The 20330-nt window shown below is 38.3% G+C and overlaps 1 protein-coding gene across 16 annotated transcripts in view; it reads right to left on the reverse strand.

Moving 5' to 3' along the window:
* The window catches only part of lingo2 (leucine rich repeat and Ig domain containing 2), a 197827-nt gene that overhangs the window by 134370 nt on the left and 43127 nt on the right, over nt 1–20330 (reverse strand). For 2 of the 16 annotated variants that reach the window (XM_071457484.1, XM_071457485.1), the window contains exon 1: nt 229–1251. The exons of 13 other annotated variants lie outside the window; for them this stretch is intronic. The gene's annotated coding sequence lies outside the window, so the exon portion shown is untranslated. Of the gene's footprint in view, nt 1–228; nt 1252–7544; nt 19466–20330 lie in introns of those variants that run through there. One more of the 16 variants, XR_011684460.1, reaches the window with a different exon arrangement.

Raw genomic sequence — 20330 nt, forward strand, 5'->3', positions numbered from 1 at the left:
TGTCTTATGTCTATACCACAAAGATTATGAAGTACAGTGTCAAAAGGTGAAGTGAAGCGATTCTCCTAATGAACAACTACTGCACCTGTTAACATCAAGAATTTGAACCAGATAAACACTAAGATATATATATATATATATATATATATATATATATATATAAAATAGATTTTTAGACATTTTTGAAAAGGTTTGGCACTACCAGATATTTCACATCAGGCTTCTTACTTCCTCCTTGTTCTGCATGTCAAGAAGTCAAACGCTGATGTGGTCTCTGATCTTAAACTCCAAGGTAAAATATATTTAGTAGGGCTGGGTATGGTCATTCCTGGTCATTCCTTGGATCATCTGTGATTGTTTTTCAAAAAATTGAAGTGAAGTTTAGTGAAAGTGACACAAATAAAATGAAAAACATGTATAAGCCTTATGCTTTCACTGTTTTGTTATAACAAAGTGACATAACATATAGACATGTAGGACAATGACATAAATATTTGTTTTGTGTCCCATCATTTTCTTCTTTTTCTCACACGCAGACGTGCAATGTCTTATGCAGTACATTTAGCTGAGGGAAGTGATTTAAAACTGCTGGCCTAAAGCCCTCACACCCTGCCACACAAGTGCAGAGATGACGTGAGACTCTGGGAAACCTGATGTGATAGCACATGCCGCCAAATCCACAGTTAATTGGACACTCACTTCATAACAGGGCTTTGGTAAACAGCAGCAAGCAAATAACAAGGCTAAGACGGGTTTCCAGAGTGAACAAGAAGAAATAGCTCAAATAACGAAACCCACAGCAGATGTGCTGTCCTCTGCAGTATATTGTGTTTAGAACAACAACTCTTCTTTGACTACATAATCCTCAGCATTCTGCTAAACTGATTAGCCTTCCCATGCTTAACAGCTGGTATCTTAGCCCAATTTGTCCGGCTTGGAAATGTTAAACAGAATCATGTCTGCTGCATTCTTCATGCCAAATGGACATTTGTGAGTAGAAAATGGTCAGCAGCCAGGTACTGAGGAGGGATTGCACACGATCAAAAAGGATTTCATGGAAGCAGATTGAGAGAAAAAAGACTTATGGAAATATAGCACTGCATTGTGCTGGATGTCTCAATTCTTATAAGCCAGTCCACATGATGTTGTTTAACTGCTGGAGGATGTAAGGGTTTCGAGAGCTATCCAGCTCACCAGAAATGGTTAATTCCTGCTGAAGTAAACAGCTAAAACACAAGTGAAGAGTTGACTTACTGTATATCAACTCCACTTGGTGTCTATTAGGTGTTTTGCATCTCATTGTTTAATTATTCTGATATTTATTTCTGTCTACTTTAAAGCAGTAGATGAAGAGGAGATTTACTCCCATTGAATTCTGTGCTACTCTGATATATTGGGTACACATGTGAATGAGGTAATATGTTATATATAGGTAATATATATATATATATATATATATATATATATATAATATCATCAATGTTGATAGCACCACTGATATGAGATTGTGTATCAAATCAAAGAATGGAGCTGGTAAGGCTAAGATCATAATTTTGCCTGTAATATTTTCCACAACTGTCACAAGTCCCAGCAATGTACGGCAGCATTGCTGCTGCCTGTCAGTTACAGTTGTGTAGTTCTTGCACCTGCAAACGGCTAAAAGAACACAAATACGTTGATGGATATAAGGCGAGTATTTAGTGTACAACCACACATTAACACCAGTTACTGCTTATAATGTTTTGGCTTATCTGTGTACATCCACAGAAGAAAAGTGACATTTGTATAAGGATGCAGGTAAGTCCTCATAACACATATATCAATGCAGAACCCACATTAATACTTCTAAAAGGGTTTGGACTATGACAGGGTTTGTCAAATGCAAAGTAGAACTTACTCTCCAGTATAGAGTAAAACTGCATCTGCCTTGTTTATAGCCTTTTGTATGCTAACCCTAACCCTCTGATCCATAGTTCCCAACCTTGTTAAAGTAAGTTAGGCAAATGCTGAATCATGAGTCGACTTCAGCAGTGATAAACTGTATGTCAATATTTACACTATTAGATACATAGATGTGATATACAGTATATCAACATTCAAAAAGTGTGGCCACAACTATGGACTGTTAAAAGGCAGACAATGCAATGAAATCACTGTTGAGTGGAAATAAAAGGCAGAAAAAATGTTTATGTAACAGTCTGCATCTAAAGGGCTCAATTCTTGTTATCTCAGAATTTCTATAGCAAAAAACATGCAGTACATTAGTTTCATCCAGCGCTCCATTGCCCCTGTCTTCATATTAAGGGTGAGGTTAGCAAGGCAATGTAATCCACATCAAGTCAACCACCTTCGCAGACAATGCAGGTTAAAGTTGACAAACATGGCACTTAAAACATGTTAAAAGTACAATATCACTTAAACATTGCAATGTCCCCAAAAAAATCATTGACCATTGTAAAAAGAAATCAAATCTGAGATATTTTGTTCTTTTGTACCTGAAGCATTTTCTATCAACTCAGAGCTAGTCTTGTGAAAATTTAATTTCATGGGTGACAATGATGCAGATGGGATACCGGTTTCCGGACAATTAGGATTATGTTATTTCTCAAAAAAATCTGTCTCTAAGTGACACCCCAATTTGTCCCCTAGCTCTTTGTATAATAGGGTTTCACTGCTACTTTCTAACAGAAAGTTTGGTTTGCCTAACTATCACCAAATTCAGCGCGGCATTTTACATGTGCCTGTGACACTGTGAGCGCAGTACTACAGTGAGTTATTCTTGATCTAAGTACCCTGTCAAATCTCGGCTTCGTCTCTGCCTGTCTGTGTGACCCATGGCAAAATCAATATCAATATTAATTGCCTATATTATCAATATAAATCATACATGTAATACATGTATGACCTAAGACATAGGTAAATTAGTGAATTTTACAAAACAGACAACTCTCAGACATCTTTCAGAGGGTGACCAAAGAACTCTGCAGTATAACCTTGCCTCTCTGCAACCACAGCTGTCAAAGAGGACAGCCCAATCAAACCAGGCCAGCTCAAGCACTCATCTCATAGATAAAATCTCCTTGGTCTTAGCAGAAACGTCAGACATTATCTGCATCCTTTTTAATTGATTTCTCCCTGTCTTCTATCCAAACAGGTATTTCTTTGCTACACTCTGAGTCCACTCTGCTCGTTACATCGATGGCTGCTGTCTGTGTGACTCAAGGCTGTGCATCTGTTGACAAGATACACAAGTCCGTTTGTTCATGTGTGTTAAATACATTCAACGTCTAAACTAGAGCATTATCGTTGTTTGACAGACAAGTTTGTAGTTTTTCAATTGTCCTCGTCCTAGGTGGAAATCAATTGGCTTATCACCACAAGCAACATGGATTGCTTTTGGCTGATGTGATACAGAAATGCTTGACTGTGGAATTTTGAGTCACATATCACGTTATGCTTTCTGTAATTCCTTTAATATCTCACAACTTAGTTCCCTCTATTATTGACAAAGCATGATGGGGTTAAACAACTGTGATATGTTTTTTGTATCCACGTGTCTAATCCACGTGTCTGTGACATCTTACAGAAATGACAACTGTGCTAGATTTCAAAACTTGTGATGTAAATGAATGAATTTCCATTTACAATGGGATTATAGTTACTAAAGAATGCTTTTGAATAAATCATCTGATTTATTGTTGGTTAGAAAGTAATCTTTTTAATTTAACATCATCCTAACTAATATAAATGTAGATTTTTTTCCCCCAGAAAATACTGTTCATAGTACAGAATCCACAAGTGAATGTTGTGAAAGATACAATGTAAAAGATACATCATCTTAAAACCATTAGGTGAATATTTTTTATGGTGTACTTGTTTGGCAGTGGTGTCTGCCAAACATAGGATGTGATGGTGGGATCATATTGAGGCATTTATTGCGCAGCCACAACAGTGTTTAAGTATTTTTTGCTAAAATATCAACATCAGGTTACAATTTGCATACTTCAGCAGGTCCCTGTATTATCCATTCTAGATATTATCTATTCTAGATAATAAAGAACCACAGTATTCTGCATTATCTAGAATGCTGTGTGTTTGTATAAGTGACATTAAAAGGACTTGCGCTAATGTTATACTTTTTGTATCCATGACTTCGCAGTGGTCCAGCTGGATTTGCATGATGTAAATTTCATCATCAGAGGGTGTATGTGAGGCTCGTGGGCGGACATCCACGCACCCACCAATTTGTTATATCCACGATGCCATTAGGCTGCAACGGTACCAACTGTACATGAGCTGGAAAACAAGCATGGACACTGAGTTTGAAGAGAGGCTGTGTGAGGAGGTCCACCGCTGCTGCTATATGATATGTTTGTTTTTGGATTTTATACACATTTCCCATATATTACATATTCATACATATTTCAGTCATAAGGTTGCTTGTGAACAGATTCTCAAAAGCTTTTGTGCCAAAGGGAATTGGGGCAAAAATAATCATTCAACACCAACAGAAAATACGAAGCAATGACACAGACTAAAATACAACGTATTTAAGCACAATGCAACATTAAATCTATGTCAAGCCAAGAAATCAAGTCTATTCATTTTTTTCTTCCTGGGTAGAAATCATCCCGGTGTGTAGCCCGCTTTTCAATAAATTATTCAGCATTACTGGGCTGAATAATAGCGCAATAGAACATTACAGAAATTTGCAGGTGAAATACTGGGTCAAATAACTAAATCCAAGTCAAAATTTGATTGTACTGTATTTTGATCAGGGAGTAAGATAATTTTACCAATAGATGATGTTAAGTTCTGGTGTCAGTTGCAGCAGAGAAAGTTTTTAAAAGTTTCTTTTCAGGTATTTCATGTATTGAAAATCAACTGCGATCATTTATAACCCCTAGGTCATAGGAAGTGCTGCTATCATATTGACACACAAAAAGCCAATAGTCCCTCCCAGCAATTGGATCGAAAAAGTTAAAAACATTTCTGTTCAACACAATGCCACAGTTAGTGATGTCTTTAAATACGCGTGTTAACAGTTATGACACAAGACTCATTCTTTTTATCCTTCTGTTCTTGTTGCTGCTGTTTGCTAGATTTCTACTTAGTATTTGATATTTTAGTAAAGTGGATTTAGAAGCTTCAGATTTAAATGTTCTTAGTGTAATTTTCTTCTTTGAACACCAACACCCAAAGTCATTTTTAAGATTTTAAAATCAGCCTGTTGCAGACTACAACTGATACTTCTCACTTTTGGTCAGTGTGGTTAATTGTCTTAGTCTGAAGTGTTAATCGTTATTTTTCATAGCTTGAACTGCTGACACAGTTAAAATCATTCCTCATATTTACTGTTTGTGCTAACACACTTCAAAATTTTGTGATGTCACTTGGAGGACATTAACAACCCCAGCATATGTTACTTGCAGTTAACACAAGTAGGATGACATAATCGGTTATTGTAGCTGCCAGTTCATATTTTCAGAACCTCAGATAGCTCAGCATCAACAGGCTACTTGCCATTAACACATGCTGGTGTATATGCCCAGGTGTCAGGAAATGGATTAATGGACACTGGAGGTTGGTAGGTGCCCCTGCAGTGTGAGTGTTATTCCACTGAGAAAATAAACTTTATGTGCATCTTGGATTTACATGTAAGAGATTATTGGATGCTCTATGTGTTTGTATGTGTATTTTATCGTAAAGAAATTAAGTTTTTAACGTAATCAATAATGTTTACGGTAAATCCTTTAAGCAATATTCGCTGTGGAGCTGCAACAGATAAAAATCTTCCCTACTGTATGTGTGAATATGACGCCCCTATGTAGAGTATGGGAGTGTCAGTGTTTGGTGGTAAAATGCTGCATCCAATGTTGTACTGTTGCACGATATTTTGCCATAGCTTTTTAAATGTTTACACCTGTATGGTGGGTGCCTCTGAGGTGAAAACAAATACATAATTGTTTTTATTATTATTTGTGAAGATCGGAGCATGACCCTGGAGAAGAAGAGCCATCAGTCATCAGTCAGTTAATAACCTGCGCTGGCATAAAGCTCAAAAGAGTTAGAGAGAAAAGTGAAGGTGGAGTCAGGGCCTGAATCACTCAGCATGGTAAGAGACAGGGGCCAAATAAGTGTGGTGACCTTAAGTTGACTGGGTGCATAATGAACAAAGAAGGATGTTAAAATACTGACTGCATCAGATGATGGGTTATGATTTGGAAAAACATCAGCAGCTAGTCTTATCCATCCTCTGTGTGTCCTCACTGATTCCTAGCCTGATGTCATGAAAGAATCTGTTGTTCTGTAATCTTTACTCATCTCTTTTGTTTGTTATCTTTTAAATACAACAAGTTGTTATACCTTAAAACAGAACAGTCCATTTGTCAGTGTTTTTCAAAACAATATATAACTGTTCCAAACACAACATAGGAGTGTCTTCTGATTTGCCAGCTCTATGATTAAGATCGCCCAACACAATCTCCTCCCTAATGTTGTGCTCGCACATACAAAGTAGTAGGCAGTCTCTCATGAAAGCTGTAGCTCTGTCTGGTTTGTACTAAGCATATAATTTGCATACTGTGCTCCTCCTGCACAGTTACTTTCTGACAAAGCTGCCATACTACATACAAGAAAATTGTTCATTTCCTGTTTCACTGTTTATTTCCTGGCTACAGAACAGCATTGTTTTCTGTCTTTTTTGACCTTGCACGGATGAAACGCTTTCAATACAACGAAGATGCACTAAGTGGAACGGCTGATTGACATTGTGGTCCTGTATCTGTACTGGAAGCAATCTCTACTCCACTATTGGAACGGAGTAGTAAACAACTCCAAGCTCCCATTTCTGTGGGAGTTAAATTTAGCTCAATTGGCCCCCGCCTGGTTGTTGCTCAGACTGCGTCAGAGGACATTTGCATAAAATTGAGCCTTTCTCAGGTTTCCCCTGTACTGCTGGTAGGCGCCATTTACGTCTCTGTAGTTCAGCAGGGAAGGTAGGGCTACAACGCCAGGTCCCATTCAAGGGAAATAATCTATCACCGTCCAAGCTTTTGAGTCCAAATGTCTGAGCAGCCAGTGCTACTTTCATACAATCAGTGCTGTTGTTTTCCTTTTGTTTGATTGGTGAATTAGTGCCATTATTTTCCTCTTCATTTCCCCACACCCACACACATATGCTCATACAGTAACTTTAGCCTCCCTCTTGCCTTCTCCCTCCTCTCTCTGTTTTGCTCAGATGTATTCTTTGCCCTGCCAAGGCATTGCATCAGGAAGTGGTGTAGCCCGCCTTAACAAGAACTTGACACTTTGAGGATCAATAGGGGATTGAATCTTCACTGCACCAAAAGTCAAGGTACCTCTTAGATCGATGACTGGCTACTGCTAACTGGAGACAGATCCTCTCATTCTCCTTTTTGTCTCGTCTTTTTTCTACTATTACAGACAAATTCTTCAGTCAAAAAGAAACAGACATTAACATTAACTTACATTCAATCAAACTTCAGTGAAGAACAAAGAGGATTGCAGTTAAAACATTCACAGTGGCCTTGGGTTATTTATCTATCTACACAGCTTAACAACACTCCTATCACAAATATGTGCGTGTGTGTGTGTGTGTGTGTGTGTGTGTTACTGCAATTACCGACTGATTCTCCTCAGTAATTACATGAATAAAGAATATTAATATTTCTCATGTCTCAATCATGTTTCACCTTTTTCTTTGTCTTCTTGAAAACACAAAAAATTTCATTCTATTTGGTTTATGTTGACGAGAGGTCCCACTTATTTAGAAGGGGATTTGGCTGTGAGAAATGGTAATCTCTTAAGCTTGACCTTTTCTTCCAGATCTTCTCAAGCTACTCTGTGTGTTATCAAACCGCTGAGTGATACATGGGGCTAAGTCCATCTAGACAAGGCCCCTAATTTCTTTCCTGATATGTTAGTGCTCTATTTTTCATGCTATCGGTTGCCATTTTGGCAGTGCTACAGAGAAGAATGTATTGATCGAGACCGTAGACGACTCTAGGTCTTAGCTACCTTTGAATCCATCAGGAACTTGCTGGAGAAAGAAATCCATGTGTGCAGGGTATTATACGCAACATTATACTGTATATTGCTCCAGTTCTCATGTATATGTGTATGTGGTTAAAAAAACACTTTAAAACAACCACCAGTTTAGTATGAAAAGTAGCAGTTATAACATTTATTTTACATTTGTGGAAGGCAGCAGGCCCAGAGTTAAGTGCCATTCAAATAAATTATGTCATTATTCAGGAAATCCTGATGTGCCTCAGGTGAGTAAAGACATCCTGTATTACAGCTCGATCATTTTAAGAATGAACTGCATACTTAAATTCAGGCCTCATTGGGAAGTAAGGAGGCCTGCTTAGTAATGACTGTCAGAGGTCAAAGTAAAAAAAACAAGCCAGCACATTGACACTTGTTCCAGTGTCCTAGCTTGTGGCTTTTTGGTACTGATTGGCCTTTTACCACTCTAACCATTAGACCTTTACACAAATCATTAGTTAGGGCAATGCGAAAAGCAATGATGGAATCTATAAGTCCCTTTATCTGGCTGCTCAATTTAATGACCAGGCAGGTGTTAATGATGATGGAGACCAAGACTGGTTCTGGCCAAAGACCCATGAGCAGAACGTAATGGAGTGAAAAGCTTGCTTTGGGACAAAAGTAAATTATGGGCCTCCGCAATCAATAGTAAGCATGACTGAAAGCCAATGGGGCTTTGCTCCAATTTTCATCATAGTAGGGAAGAAACCCATTGATTCTCCCTCCTTATACAATGTTTGATTTCAGTTATTGACTTAATTGAACATGGAATTTACCCAAATAATTCTTCAGTCACTGCAAAAAACACAACAGTAGAAACGCACCTTCACGGCTTAAACCAGCCCTCTAAATGACTTCTCGTCAATGCTAATTTAGAAATTGTGATAAACCCAGATGTAGGGCTAACCAAAGCCGGTGCCAGTAAATTCACAAATACATTACAAAAGAGAGGGAAATATCATAATATTAAGGGCATAACAATCATGAAACTCAATGAATAAATAACCATGTAAATCTCCTATTTAAAGCTACAATATGCAAGTTCTGAAAATCAAACTGGTACAAGCATGAGACTCGAAAGCATATAATACAGGAAGTCATGCGCTTCCTTCCTCGCGAATCAGCTATGGCAACTTCTTCCAGCAGTTATTTCTAGCTTCAGTTTCAGTTCAAGAGGACAACTGAAGCACGTTCATATATTTAGTGACAGCTGTGAACTCCCACCCCTGACTGTAGCCCTTGCTGATTGGTTAGAAGAGCAAGGCTTGTTGAAAATCTAATAGGGGAATATCTCTGCACTGCTGCAAGGCCTGTTAAATAACTCAGAGTCACAGAAGCCTTTGACAGCACCTCTTCACTTTAAGATTTATTTCGGAACAAAAGAAAAAAATGCATAGAAATTGCATACTGTAGCATTAAGTAACAAAGAGATGAAAACCATGATGATTTGTTTCTCCTTTATTGTTCTCTGACAAGAGAACTTTAAATTTAAGATGACGCTTTTTTTCATTTTCAGCAACTAGTCATTTAGGTGAATAAAAGCTCTGTCAAGAAAGATCAAAAGACTTACTAAAATAATCAGATTCATGATTTCATTTGTGGCAGCATTCATGTTCCTCTGCTCACTTGTAATAACAATGAAGATGATCATTTCCCCCCTAATCTATTTCACACTGTCACAGTTAGTACACATTTCTCCTTGCTTCATTGGAAAAAGTAAGAACCTTAATTTGTCTCAAAGAATAAATCTGTTTTTATCAGCATAAGGCACAGTACGTCTATCTCACAATTCATTTATGCACAACTGAATCTAAACTGATGATGTTGAGGCCTAATAAAACAGATATCCTGTAATTTGTCCATGAAATCAACTTTATGCAAAGGCTTGATATTCTGTTATTATGTAGGAATATAAGTAAGATGGGGAATTCATTGAAAAAGAAAAAAGGCATGAAGAGCGATGAGACAGCAGCCAGGCAAAGAGCACAAACATCAATGACAGAAGGCATTGTTAGTGCAAATTTATTCTGTTCAATTCATTTGCAGTACTTTGTACTACAAGTTATGTTAAATCAAAGCAAATTATATATGGTCTATGTACAAAATGTGTATAAAACATTTCTTAGACAAAATTTAAAGATTTTATCTACTGAACATTTTGGCTTGCACTGCTTTATCATATGAATTTCCAATTCAAGTTTAAGTTTGCTGATATTTTATATCTTACTGTCAAGAAATCCCATTAAGAGACCAAGGCTAACAATGCATTAATCCTACCTTTACCTAATAAAAATGTTATCATATATTCATAAATTGCTTAATATTTTTGGCTATTTAAGATTAAGCCCAAATGCGAAAACATACACAAGATTTTGAGCTGATCCTGATGCTTTCCACTTCTACCATTTCTATCTTGCTCTACCAATAAGGATTTTAACTCATTACCCAGCCATGGAGTATAATCATTCCTGGCCTTGCTCTTTCATGGAGCATGTTTGTCAGCTAAATTGCCCATAATACTTATGACTAATGTTACAGCTGCAATGAGGATCTGGATCTTTAGAAACCTCTAAATGAACTTTCCATATATTAATAATTAACTTGCCAGAGTTTGTATGACCTGTGAAAAATGATCTGAATTACTTAAGCAACCTGGTTAAGTGGGGTCAAAATTCACTGATCCAAACCAACCTGAATATTCAAGATACAGCTACATCAATGCAAAAAGCTCAGATAAGGCAAAAGTTGAGTGTGAATCACAGAAGAATAGCTGCAAGCCTCTGTGTATCAGTGCTCACTGACAAATTTATGACACATATACCTTTCTTTTTTTCTTTTTTTTTTTACACCTAATAATTACCACTGCAGCTACTTTCACATTCTGTGTCATTTTTTTTATTTTTTTTCTCAGATTTACTGATCTCAGCAGAAAACACTTGTCTCTCAACCTCTACCAGCCTGTCATTCCCATAAGAGCATATACAAATCATGTCTCCACCAAGTTATCAACTGAGGTTTCAGCACTTTTTTGAGAACAGCACAGTACGCTTTACCCTAAACCTGTTAATAGGTTAATTAAGTTCATAACAATCCTTAAGGTTGATCTGTTGATACCTATGGTTACTGGTGGTAGCAGCAATTATGCAGTTCCCAACAAAATGGCAAATGCACTGACCACTGAGGGCAGAAAACGCTCTGAGCAGAAGTCAAACAAAAGAAAAGTAATTCATCTATCTGTTTACTCATGTACTTACTTAGCAGGTGCTTACACCAAAATCAGCACCATGCAGGAAATCAGTTTCATCCAGGTCACATGTAATGAAACATGCACCAATATTTCTCTGCAACTTCATATCCAGCATCTGCCTGAATCACGTCCTGTGCATCCTTAGTCTGTGGATGCACAATTTAGTGATAGAGACAAATGCTAATACCTTAAAGAGCAATTGATAAAAAAATCCCCAAATAATTATCACAAATTGGGTTTTATGCAAAATCTTAAGGACAATAACTTGCAACTTGCAACTTGCAAAAACAGTGAAAACAACACAGGTGAGTACAGCAAGATTTTTTCCTATCTTTTTCTAAAAAGGCACTGTCGTGCACAGTGCACTCTATACATTTTAATAGCTCATAAATATGGACTTTTGTGACATGGTTGCTACATTCCAGTTTCTACTTTTTGCAATGAATGAAGACACAGGGGTCCTTGTAATCAGCAAGGATATTCCCTGATAGGCCGCTAAAGGATCGACAAATCCCTGGGTAACAATGCCATTCATAGTAGATCTTTCAGCACACTGGCTTGATCTTAAGAATCTCAGGTTAGCCACACAGGAGCTGATAAAAGCATTTCTATCTCTCCTCAAAGGGACACGTTCGTGTAACTTTCCCCAGCACAAAGTTAAACAAAAAAAGAAAAAGTAAAGCTTTCCTGCTTCCATTCTCTGACAGAGACATGTACACTTTCAGACAAGAAGAACTTTCAGAGGACCTCTACGGTAATTTAGACTAACATGGGCACTCAAATGGCCGGGAGGCTGTTACTGCTGACACCATCACCAAATGAGGCCCCAAATGCGTCATTGTAATTAGTTGCTGTCCGTGTGACATGCTCATTAATGTGCATATTACATTCATCTCCCCCACCTTTTCCAATTCTGAGGAAGTAAACATCAACAAATTCACAAGGTGTCAAGGGGTTAGCTCATTAGCTCAGCCATAAATGACAGAAGACATAAATGTAGAGATCAGAGAGCAAATTTTCAGAGCTTCACAAATGTTAGGTTGCATAGGTACATGGATAAAATGTTTACTCTGGACATTTCTTTAAAAAATGTCTGTATTTTTTTCATGCATGGTTCTTCCATTAGAAAAAATTTTCCAGAATATTATCTGACACTTTTTGCCTGCTGTTTTCCTTAATTTAGATTTTATGGAAAACAGGCTTTCTGCTCGTCTTACAACTTTATCACGTTTTAATGACAGATGGGTTTGGCTCTGGTTAAATCCGCGTCACTGTCTTCCTGTATGTTATCATTTTAGAAAAGTTTATTAAATAGAGCAACAGTTGTCAATGTTATGCCATTCCCTTGCAGGACTGAATTGAGAAAGACATGTACAGTGATTGTGGAACGGGGAAGGTGACAAACTTTCAGGCACATTTTGATACATTCTGTTATCCACAATACTTGATTGTATGAACAGAAAATGACCTAGATCAGTAGTAAAATAGAATGCCCATTGTGACTGAGGCCATCTACACCTTACAGGCAAGTCATCTCTCTTTCTCTAAAAGAAGAAAGGGGCGTGCAATTTCTGTAGGTAATTGCTGATGTTAATCACAGTCATATTTGAGAGAGGGAAGAACCTCTGTCATTCTTCTAAGCAAGAGAGGCCAGTGGTCAACTGCCCCTTAACCACAAAGAGCTGCACTGACTAATTACTGCAGTCCAGCTGCCCACACTCTCCGGAGCGCTCTCCCAGCTTCTCTATCCAAGCATTTCTTTTCTAGTCTCTTCTGTAATCTCTGTCAGTCCTTATCCAGTTGGGGTAAGACCATAATGTTTTCTTGAGATTGTATTTCTGCCACATTGTCTCTGCATGCTTATGAATGTAGTTTTTATTAATTCAGTCCAGCAGGGTTGACTGACCAGGTGGCAGTACATTTCCTCCCTCCTTGTTTGAATTAACCTAACATATGTGTCTCTGTTAAATTACTACAAAAAATAATGAATCAACTAAAAAAAGAAAATCCAATCAATCTGACGTGATATATATAGAGGCATGTTTACACACCATAAAAGGATAAGCCATTGAGGTTACAGAATTAATCTGCCTTCATGTTGAAAAACCTAATTCTATCACTGCATTTGTGGAGTATGTACATGACGTACAGTAAATAAAGGCATTTATATGCCTCAACATTGAGCCTAATTCAAGGGAACTTCTTTACTTAGAAGGTTGAAATCAGTGCCATTATTTGATTAGGTTCAATATATAAAATCAATGAGAAGATGAAATACTGCTGAGGGGGGAGGGAACATCCAGCAGGAGTCCGCTGTAGCTTTTATGAGGGGTCCAACTCACGATCTCACAATTTGTTCGTCATTTGTTCTTTACACCTGTCTATCCAAGCTCTCTACTCAATTCACATCCCTGCACGTCCATGTAGCAGAGAAACAGCATTGATTCTTCTTTTGTTTCCATTTTGTAACTAAGTGTTTGTGTGTGTGAACCACCTTGTGCTGGCGCCCAATATCTGCGTTCCTTTCTTTTTTCCTTGGTTTGAAATAGCACTTTCTTCTGTTAGGACAAACCCAACTGTGGCCACACATCTTTAAGACTACCCTGTATCATTAGTGACTTTTCTTGTGTCAATTGATCCTCTTTACCAACCACTGACTAAAGCTACCTTGTCCTACAAAAATGCCCAAAAAGTTCATAACCTACAAATGGTTAAAATTAGCATCTTGATTGTGAATGAACTGGATAGGATGAACAGGAAAAAGAACAAGGATATCAGTATTTAATAGTCAGGTTTTGTTTGTTTTTGTTTGCTTCAACTGACGGACAAGAAATAACTTTATTAGGAACAATGTGCTAATAATGGCTGGGGCCTCCATTTGCTCCCATAACAGCCTTGATTCTGATGTTTGAAACATTCTTTGAGATTCTGCTCCATGTTGACATGATTGCATCACATCAGTTCGGCAGATTTGTCAGCTGCACATTCATGCTGCCAATCTCCTGTTCTACTATATCCCAAAGCTGTTCATTTCCATTCAAATCTGGTGGCAGATTTTTCTTTGTGGCATGGTGCGTAAATGCTGGAAGTAGTCATTAGAAGATGGTATATTGTGGCCATTAAGCGATGCACATGGTCAACAGCAATACTCAGACAGTCTGTGGCATCCAAACCATGATTGATTAGTATTAAGGGGCCCAAAGTGTGCCATGTGTGTGTCCCCGCACTATTCCAGCACCACCAGCCTGGACTGTTGACATAAAGCAGATGGGGTCCATGGATTCATGCTATTGACGCCAAATTGTGATCCTATCATCTGCATGCCTCAGCAGAAATTGAGGTTCATCAATTTCTATGATGACAGGAGGGGAACCTAAAATGGTCTTCTGCTGTTTGCTGTTCTGCTGACACTTTTCTGCTCACCACAGTTGTAAACAGTGGCTCCAGCCAGTCTGGCCATTCTCCTCTGACCTCCCTCGTCAACAAGGCGTTTCTGTCCACAGAATGCCACCCACTAGATTTTTTTTTTTTTTGGTCAAAGTCACTTAGATCACATTTTCCTCCATTCCAATGTTTGAGGTGAACATTAACTGAAGCTCCTGACCTGTATCTGCAGGATGCACTGCTGCCACATGATTGGCTGAGTGGATAACTGCATGAATAAGCAGGCATACAGATTTTCCTTATGATGTGTTCGGTGAGTGTACACTGTTTTTAAACAATACAATTCAAGCTAAAATATCAATACAAAAATCTTTAATTCCAGCTCTATTCAAAAGAATGACCATGGCTCCACTGTTGAGCTACAGTCAGCTATGTCCCAACACCCTGAAAGCAATCTACAGTATGTAGCAACCACTCTGTCTAGGCACTTGTGAAGCTCACTTAAAGACATCAATACTCTGGGAAATGAGACACAGAGCAATGGCTTCAGAGGCTGAGAAGGTAGACGGCTGACTGAGGTGCCCTTACATCTTATTTAAGTTGTTGCAGCTCAGTGCAGTAGAGTTCATTGAGTGAACTGCTTTCTCTCTTGTTAAAGCATCGGTGCAGGATGTACAGCTAAAAGGCAGAAATTGGGACTACTCAGACAGTCTGTGAGGTGAACTACTCATGCTTAATGAAGTGAATGTTTCTTTTGCAATCACTGTTAACAACAATCAAACACCTTCTATCTTAGTTTCCATATTAAGTGAAAATACACAGGCATTTGGTGGTTTCACATTAGCATCAACTGCAGAGTTCAATTCTCACCATACCGACAGGATACAACCAGTGAGTTCATTTCTGGATGAGCCAATTGTGTGTGAAAAACTGTATTCAATATACCAAATATTAACCCAAAAAACAAACTTGCCCTCAACAGTCTGTCAGCATTGTTGATAGATTCTCAACAATGTGCTCAATTAACTCAAACTTACAACATAATGTTGAAACACTTTTTTTCCCTTCTGTATCCACAGCTGAGGGCATTCTGAGGTACACAATGAGAAGGATTAATCCTTATGTTGAATATTCACATAATTTCCCAGCCTCTCTCCCAGAACATTGCACTGCCAATCAAATGTCAGCCATTGGGTCCTTGTTGGCAAACGCCCCTTTTATTGCCTTGGAAACAAAAACGTCAAATATGCAGGGAATACAAATCAGCTGGCATTAGAAAGACAGAGGAGGGACTTGGAGATAGCTGAACGAATCAGTGATAAAAGTATCACAGATTACTCATGACAAATGGACAACAATCTATCAGTTTCCGATTCTAACCACAACTGATGCAGTATGAAAACATTAGGATGCAAAGGTTAAGCTAGTCCACCTCAATCTGATGAGTAGACGTTATAGTTTCTCAAATGAGTGATACAGTGTTAACATACGTAGCTGATTAAAAAAGTTCGAACAATGCATCATCTCTGTGTCCGCTGCAATGATTGATTAGGCTGTCACAACGCCCTAATGTTGTCACAATGTGGCTCCACTCTGTTATCACTTCAGCTCAAATGTATGCGTTACTTGCATATCTACACACTCACATCTAACCCAACAGGCAGCAGAGTTCTGCTACACTCTGTCACTGGCAAAGCGAAACACTGCACGACCAGCACCAGCAGTGACGCACAGCTCTAACATCTGAGAGAAAACAGCAGCAGATATGAGCCATAAATTCTGCAGTGTCAGATCAATGAGACCAATAATCATTTCTCTTGTACATTCACTACTAAGTTACTGTTGAGAACAACTGTCAATGGCTGCAACTTGATCTCAACAAACTGCACTTTAATGTGTTAAATCCATAACACAGTTAAAATGTGGCAGATAATGCACTAAACAATTGACAATCAGACAACAAACAAAATTAAATTAAAAAGGCAAATATTCACCTTGCCTGCTATAAGTAAAGGACTCTAAACTACTTTATAAAGGTGAGGATGTTAACAAGGATGTTCCTGAGCCTAATGCCTTTTGACATGTTCATTTTCCAGCCTCTGGCCCTTCTCCCTCTCTATCTCTCACACACCCTGTGTTTCCATCTCTCTCAGCTGCTTACAGCTTGATGGCAATGTAAAGTCGAACCCTATTCAGCTTTCCTGTTGATCTGCATACCATCTAATGCATCCTTTCATGCTCTGCCACCTCCTCACTCCATGGCTGGATGCTGCTGACTGTCAGTTCACCAGAGGAGCCTCTGATGTGGCAACTTCTGCTCTACAGCTGCTGCTGGGCCCCTGGTGGGACCGAGGTTGGAAAGTGATGATGATGTGTTGAAAGAGAGACACACAACGCACAGGTTTGCATGAGCAGATATGCAGCAGGTGGCATCAAACAGATTTGATGCCAGTGTTTCCAGGATTTTAGATGTATTAAAACAAGGTAACGCCAAATGATTTTTATCTCTAGGCGTGCCTGTGAGAATCTGCATATAGCTGTATACCTGCTGTTGCAATGTTTTATTTTTTGATGAAAACACAAGTATGTAGGTTGCTATTAGGTTTTTTTCTTGTATTGTCTTCACTACAGTGCAGATTTGGTAAATCCACTTTGATAAAAAACTTGTTTCCTTTGACAGGATTACAACACCAGACAGCCCTGTCTCTATCTTACTGCTGTCTTTTTGCTTGTGCCCGGCACTTCATTAAAACTATCTTAAATAAAAATCTAAGATCTCAGTCTTCATTGAGCACACAAAGGTGTGTATGCCAATCCAGAGACAGAAAAAAAAAAGTTGCATCATGCATCACGGAACAACAGGGACACTTAGGTGTAAAGCTGAGGGAAATGTAAAACAAGCACTTCTCAGACAGGGACACACCAAGCACAGTATGGGGTCTTTGATCATTTTGCAATGTGAATCACATGCCACCCATTTCGAAACTATTGTCAGTGTTGATTTCCTCACCTCCTGTTGAAAAAGGTGCTTAAACTAGAACATAATCAGACACACCAAGTGCAATTTTTACCTGATCTTGATTGAGAAAAAGTAGACAACTTATGTAATGCATCCAAAACATACCACTTCAGCCAGTTGTAAATTATTTTGAAAGGACAACCGTGAATATTAATGTCATAACTCCTCTCTTTGCTTTCACATGAAATATTGTGATTGGTACATTTTTTCTCAGAAAAATCTCACAATAGTATTAACTCAGTTGTCAGGAATCTGCCGTTTGAAGATTGCATCAAAGCTGTGGGCATGCAAGGAATGATTCCCATCTGTTATCTTGTCTACACCCATAATAAAGAGTAGGAGTTGTGGTTCTGCAGAACAGCAATCTCCTTCAAAGTTAAATGACACCTAGTTAGCACAAATTGTTCTATTATACAGTGTGATGTGATTCCTCTTATCAATAAATCAACCATGAAATTACTTGATGATAACCCAATGATAAGTCTGATGATGTTAAAGGTTGACTGGGGGAACTGGGACTGAGGTGCTGCTAGTAATGATGTGTTTGCTGGGAATAGCATGAACTCATGACAAACCAAGCCTATCAGGTAAAGGTGAGTTAAGAGGAAACGTGTGCATATGGATGAAAGACAGAAAAGCAGATGGGTGGGTGATAAGTAATATTAGGCGCTAAGAAATGAGTAGAATGGCCTGTGGGAGCATGGAAGTTTCCCTGAGACTGTCATCAACTGGGCAAAACACATTTAATATCTTTTACTGAGACTTTTTTATCCATTCTTCTTTGACTATGACTGAGGCTAAGATGGTCAAGATGGGTATTTATGACAAACTGAAAAAAGGTTAATTCGAACATGAACTTGTGATTTAGTTTCTGAAAAAAAATTGCTGCTAGATGCTGAATGCAGTGAGAGTACTCAAACTTTAAAGTTAATGTGTGAACCCATGGGCCAAAGCAAAACACTAAAGTTGTCTAAACGACGAGCTGCTGAGTAGAGTGTTGCTTTACACTGACATTTTGAAAGAACCTTTCACATTACAGAGAATAATCTGACTCAGTGTTAATACTGCTTGTTGAACGCTGGTGGAATTGTGCTACATCAATTAAAAACAGAAAAATAGACATTTTATATGAAAATGTTTAATTCTTACATTCAGCAAGAACTGAGGTTTCTTTAGTCTTGCTTCTTAGAATTAATTTACAATTAGTCACAACATCTTTCTACATTTTACATGATTTATTGCTCATCATTGCACAATGCACTTCCTTCCATATCAAATCACACTTGTAAGTTTTTTTTTTATTAGATACTATGCAGGAGAGAGGAAAGAGAGGGGGATGACATGCAGCAAAGGTCCCCTTGCAGACCTGAACCAGGTCTGTTATGGTTATGTCTTAGACTCCTAGTTGATCACAACACTCAAAAGGAACTCCTATTTACACCACATAATTACAATAATTAATAATTAATATAATAATTTTACAAATGCAGTAAATTTAAGATTTGTTAATCTAAAGCAGCATTACAAATAATGCTCGGATTGTAGAAGCGTAAACTCTCAATCATGTTAAAGGTATAAAGGTTATACACAGCGGCACGGTGGTGCAGTGGTTAGCACTGTTGCCTCCCAGCAAGAAGGTTGTGTGTTCCCACATTGTTTGTCTCTATATGTCAGCCCTGTGATAGACCCGTCTCCTGTCCAGGGTGTACCGCACCCACTGTCGGCTGGGATTGGCTCCAGCAACCCTGTACAGATAAGCGGTATAGATAATGGATGGATGGAAGGTTATACACAAAGCTGATGGGTCAACTGTTTCTCCAACCAGAAGAAATAGCTGTCTTTGGCCCAATACCAAGCCCTTTTGAATCGTTGAACAAATGGGATATGTGGGCTGTGATTCAAAGGTTTGGAACCAAGCTAACGATTTCTCAGTGGCTGCATAGAAATTATACCTGATTCAGCATGCATCACTCATAAGTACTGGCAGCTTGGTGAATGTGTCCTTCTAGGATCTGCACAATTCATTATTCCATGTATCAATTTGAAGAATCCTGTTCCAGTTCCTGAACTGTGATGAACCAGAGACATCTTGAATAAGGTTCATTACAGTCTTAAAATGCAGATACATTTTTGAGGTTTAAATGTTTGGTCCTCGCTGCGCACTGCACAATGTGGCCTACAATCTAAATGTGTTAGCACTTACACATTTTGAAAATGCCACCTTTTACGGGGTATTTAGGGTTAGGGGTATGAAGTTTATTTCTCAATTAAAAAAGCTTTCTTGACTCTAGGAAGAGAGTTTCAAATAAAATATGCGGCAAAAGATCAAAGCACTACCTCTAATGGCATAAAAAGCTCTACAAACCAAACCAGTGCCAAGGATATTTACAGACTCAGATTTCTTTCACATACTGGGCATAGACTGTCAAATAAATTGAGAGCTCCACCAACTTCTAGAGGTATTAGCATCTTGGCAGCTTTAAGTGATGTCACCTTAGCCTCAAGTAATCTTTTAATAGAATCATCAAATGCTGACAGTCTGTCACTTAGATCATCAAATTAAATCATCAAATCTGTTTATGCACAAAATCCAATTTTATTCCTATTCAT

Source organism: Trachinotus anak, unplaced genomic scaffold, assembly GCF_046630095.1.
Source record: "Trachinotus anak isolate AG129_WGS33_773 ecotype Australia unplaced genomic scaffold, CSIRO_AGI_Tana_v1 ptg000021l, whole genome shotgun sequence".
NCBI classification, from domain to species: domain Eukaryota; kingdom Metazoa; phylum Chordata; class Actinopteri; order Carangiformes; family Carangidae; genus Trachinotus; species Trachinotus anak.